This window comes from Oncorhynchus kisutch, linkage group LG19 (genome assembly GCF_002021735.2).
Source record: "Oncorhynchus kisutch isolate 150728-3 linkage group LG19, Okis_V2, whole genome shotgun sequence".
NCBI lineage: Eukaryota > Metazoa > Chordata > Actinopteri > Salmoniformes > Salmonidae > Oncorhynchus > Oncorhynchus kisutch.
Window position 1 is genome coordinate 38,552,887 of NC_034192.2, and position 4,414 is coordinate 38,557,300.

At 42.4% G+C, this 4,414-nt stretch overlaps 1 protein-coding gene across 1 annotated transcript in view; it reads right to left on the reverse strand.

Annotated features, from left to right (window-relative positions):
- LOC109864801 (polycomb group RING finger protein 3) overlaps nucleotides 1–1,361 on the reverse strand; it is a 44,419-nt gene extending 43,058 nt beyond the window's left edge. Inside the window, exon 1 of the mRNA XM_020452755.2 lies at nucleotides 1,225–1,361. The gene's annotated coding sequence lies outside the window, so the exon portion shown is untranslated. The remainder of the gene's footprint in view (nucleotides 1–1,224) is intronic.
- Between the last annotated feature and the right edge of the window lie 3,053 nt (nucleotides 1,362–4,414).

The window sequence follows — 4,414 nt, forward strand, 5'->3', positions numbered from 1 at the left end:
TATTCTATACACTGCTGGACATACGAGCCATAACATCATGGACAGAGAGAACAACACGAAGCTGCAGCCTAATGGCCAGTATTTACACCACCGTGGAGGGGCAATCAACACCTTCATGTGGAATGTTTGTATGGCTACTGTGTTTCTTTGTAAAGTGTGAGTGGATTTGTTAGATAAGCCTGTTCATAACAAAGGCTGTTATGAAGAGAAATACAGCTTTCTTTATTGCTCTAATGATACTGTCTCATTGATTGAGTGGACTAGAGATCCTGATCAACAACACTCAACATAGCCAATGAATGGCTCTCTGCAATTCTTCCCTGATTACCACATTTGCATAACCTATGTCAACCAGGAATGAAGAAGCTGTTCATGTTGAGATATATTTATGATTTACAGGTTAAGTAACATAGAGAATATTGGCTAGTAATATGCTAAGTAGTTAATTATACAATGAAAGTTGAGGATCTTTGTGCCTGCCTGCCTTTGTGATTTATTGTTGTAACAGTAAAAAAAAACATTGAATCCCTACATAGGCTGAAGCCAGGAAAACCCACCTAAGTTTAGCTTGTATAGCCACTTGGCTATTGTGGCTTGTACCTCGGAGCAATTGACATATTGCTGTCCCTTATTACAAGACATCAATCTAGCTACCAAAAGAGAGAGACTTGTTGGCTCGGCCCTTCACCAAAATCCCACAATGTCACAGTTCCATACAGTTAGATGGGGGCGAAATAGCCCCCAAAAATCATAAACTCTCTTTTGTCTAGATTTAATCAGGTGGCTACAACTACACCCTCGTGCATTAACACCGAACTTTCGAAGCCCGAAAGGGTTAATGGTGGACCATGGTTTTTCAAGAACATTCCAGGCAATGGGAAAGATTGGTTTGTCGCTCCAAACAACACAAATATTATGGGAGACATGTGAGCGTCTACGAGAGCTCCCGTCGTATAGAACAAAAAGAGAGCTTCACTGCTATCCACACCCTCCCTTCTAATGTACTTTTCCTTGAAAAGGATCCCGGTGTCTAACTGCAGGGCCCGGCGCCGCCATACACTACCACATAGGCACATAAAACAACACGTATAGCATGCCCATACCACCAAGCGGAAAAGGCACAGACAAAAATGAATAAGAACAATACAAATCGCAGCCATAAATCACCAATAGACGCACTAATGCATTAATACGCCTAAAATCCTTCAAGTCAAAAGAACTAACCTGTTTAGGAACAGTACAGTCCGCTGGACATTGGGTTGAATCCGATTTAAATCCACTATCAGTAAAACAAAGAGGCGAAAATGTCCGGCCAATCCCGAAACAGGCCGAAACACCTCTTGGAGCTTTGCTGAGCATGCGCTGATTAGTCGAGGGGGAGGAGGGTTAGTCGAGGGGGAGGAGGGTTGAATGAGAGTAGACGAATAGACACCATTGTATCGAGCTCCCAATTCATTTCGAAGAAACAATTATTGTGATAAATTTTTCATATATTTTAGAATTCCGCGAAATTCTGAGTGAAACTCTCAGAAAAAAAACATATAAGGGTTTAGAAAATTGGGGAATCACAATGAAAATCACAATGAAATAAATGTTGGTTTTTGGGCAAGACATGAGGAGAATCTTGTCAGAATAAGTTTCTTTGCTGTAGGCCTAATGTTAGATTTCTGAAATGCCATTACAGTCAACCTACATTTGAAGCCTGAGATGTAGCACATTGCTTATAAGCTACAGAAGGATCTCAAAAGTCAAAGTGCTTATGTGCTAAAATGTACAGTAACGTAGAATGTTACTGACAAATAGAGCAATATTTTTGAAGTTGGGATTTTTTATTATTACTGTGTAATAAGGTGCTTATAAATGGCCCTGAGGTCTTTCTTACAAGATCACACTTTCAATATGTTTCAGATGTGTTCAGTGGATTGGGTTGGAGTATTTCTCCTGTCAACTGACATTTACTCCTGAGGTGCTGACCTGTTGCACCCTCAACAACTACTGTGATTATTATTATTTGACCTTGCTGGTCATTTATGAACATTTGAACATCTGGGCAATGTTCTGTTATAATCTCCACCAGGCACAGCCAGAAGAGCACTGGCCACCCCTCATAGCCTGGTTCCTCTCTAGGTTTCTTCCTAGGTTTTGGCCTTTCTAGGGAGTTTTTCCTAGCCACCGTGCTTCTACACCTGCATTGCTTGCTGTTTGGGGTTTTAGGCTGGGTTTCTGTACAGCACTTTGAGATATCAGCTGATGTAAGAAGGGCTATATAAATACATTTGATTTGATTTTGATTTGATTGAATTTCACGAAACATTTGATCACTCTGTTGTTGCTGAGAATTTTTCTGTGCAGCAGGAAATGCAGATGAATGTTGTGATTTACACTACATGACCAAACGTATGTGGACACCTGCTCATCGAATATCTCATTCCAAAATCATGGTCATTAATGTGGAATTGGTTCCCCCTTTGCTGCTATAACAGCCTCCAATCTTCTGGGAATGCTTTCCACTAGATGTTGGAACATTGCTGTGGGGACTTGCTTCCATTCAGCCACAAGAGCATTAGTGAGGTCGGGCACTGATGTTGGGCAATTAGGCCTGACTCGCAGTCAGCATTCCAATTCATCCCAAATGTGTTAGATGAAGTTAAGGTCCAATCGTTAATTAAACGTATTCTGTGCAGGCCAGTAAAGTTCTTCCACACCGATTTCAACAAACCATTTCTGTATGGACCTCGCTTTGTGCATGGGGGCATTGTCATGCTGAAACAGGAAATCAACTTCCCCAAACTGTTGCCACAAAGTTGGAAGCACAGAATAGTCTAGAATGTAATTGTATGCTGCAGCATTAAGATTTCCCTTCACTGGAACTAAGGGGTCTAGCCCAAACCATGAAAAACAGCCCCAGACCATTGCTCCTCCACCAAACATTACAGTTGGCACTATGCATAGGGGGGGTAGCATTCTCCTGGCATCCGCCAAACCCAGATTTGTCTGTCGTACTGCCAGATTATGAAGCGAGATTCATCATCTCAGAGAACACGTTTCCACTGCTCCAGAGTCCAATGGCGGCGAGCTTTAAACCACTCCAATCGACGCTTGGCTTTGAGCATGCTCAGCCATAGCGACCCTTTTCATGAATCTCCCAACGAACAGTTATTGTGCGGACGTTGCTTCCAGACGCAATTTGGAACTCGTGAGTGAGTGCTAGTGAGTGTGAGTGTTGCATCCGGGGGGCAATTTTTAGATGCTACACGCTTCAACACTCTGCGGTCCCGTTCTGTGAGCTTGTGTGGCCTACCACTTTGTTGTTGCTCCTTGATGTTTCCACTTCACAATAACAGCACTTAAAATTGGCCGGGGAAGCTCTAGCAGGGCAGAAATTTGAGGAACTGACTGACTTCTTGGAAAGGTGGCATTCTATGACAGTGCCACGTTGAAAGTCTCTGAGCTCTTTAGTAAGGCGATTCTACTGCCAATGTTTGTCTATGGAGGTTGCATGGCGGTGTGCTCGATTTGATACACCTGTCAACAACAGGTGTGGCTGAAATATCCGAATCCACTTATTTGAAAGGGTATCCAAATGCTTTTGTATGTATAGAGCACATAAATTCACTCAATAAGACGTAGTAACACACTCTTATAATAACATAATTTCACTTTTAATGTCGACTAATTTTGCCCAGTTAATAGCCTAACCACAGTTCAAGCAACATTATGGACTAAACGTTCAAATCATGTCGCTGCAGAAAATACTGGTTGAATTAAGACCTAAACCTATAGGTCAAACTCCAGGTCAAACCTAATCAATGGCACAAGATTAGCTTGTTCATTATCTTTGACTGGAGAAGCATGTTGCATCACTGAATTTTGGGTGCACAGTTCACAGGTAGACCTCCACACATCCTTCACATGAGTGAGCGAGCACCAACATGAGAAGTCTCAAGTAATCAATTGCATAACCCTGACAAGTCACTTCGAGTGGCCTGCCCTACACATTGACCACAGGAGGTTGGTGGCACCTTAATTGGGCAGGACGGGCTTGTGGTAATGGCTGGAGGGGAATGGTATCAAACACATGGTTTCTATGTGTTTGATGCCATTGCATTTGCTCCGTTCCAGACATTATAATGTACCGTCCTCGCCTCAGCAGCCTCCACTGACATTGACAGAAATAATCCATATGTGATCTCATATCCTTTATCTGATGGTAACTACTCAAATTCAGCATGAACATAAATTGTGTAGTTTATAATAATTGAACACTTGAATAATAAAATTAGGTGTGTTAGTGCTGAGCTAGAACAAAAACGTGCACATCCCTGTAGGCTCCTAAACCGAATGAGCCTTGAACTCGTCTAGCACTAGGACTCCATTTGTGGGGCGAGAAAAAGGGAGCGGATTCTGACTGACT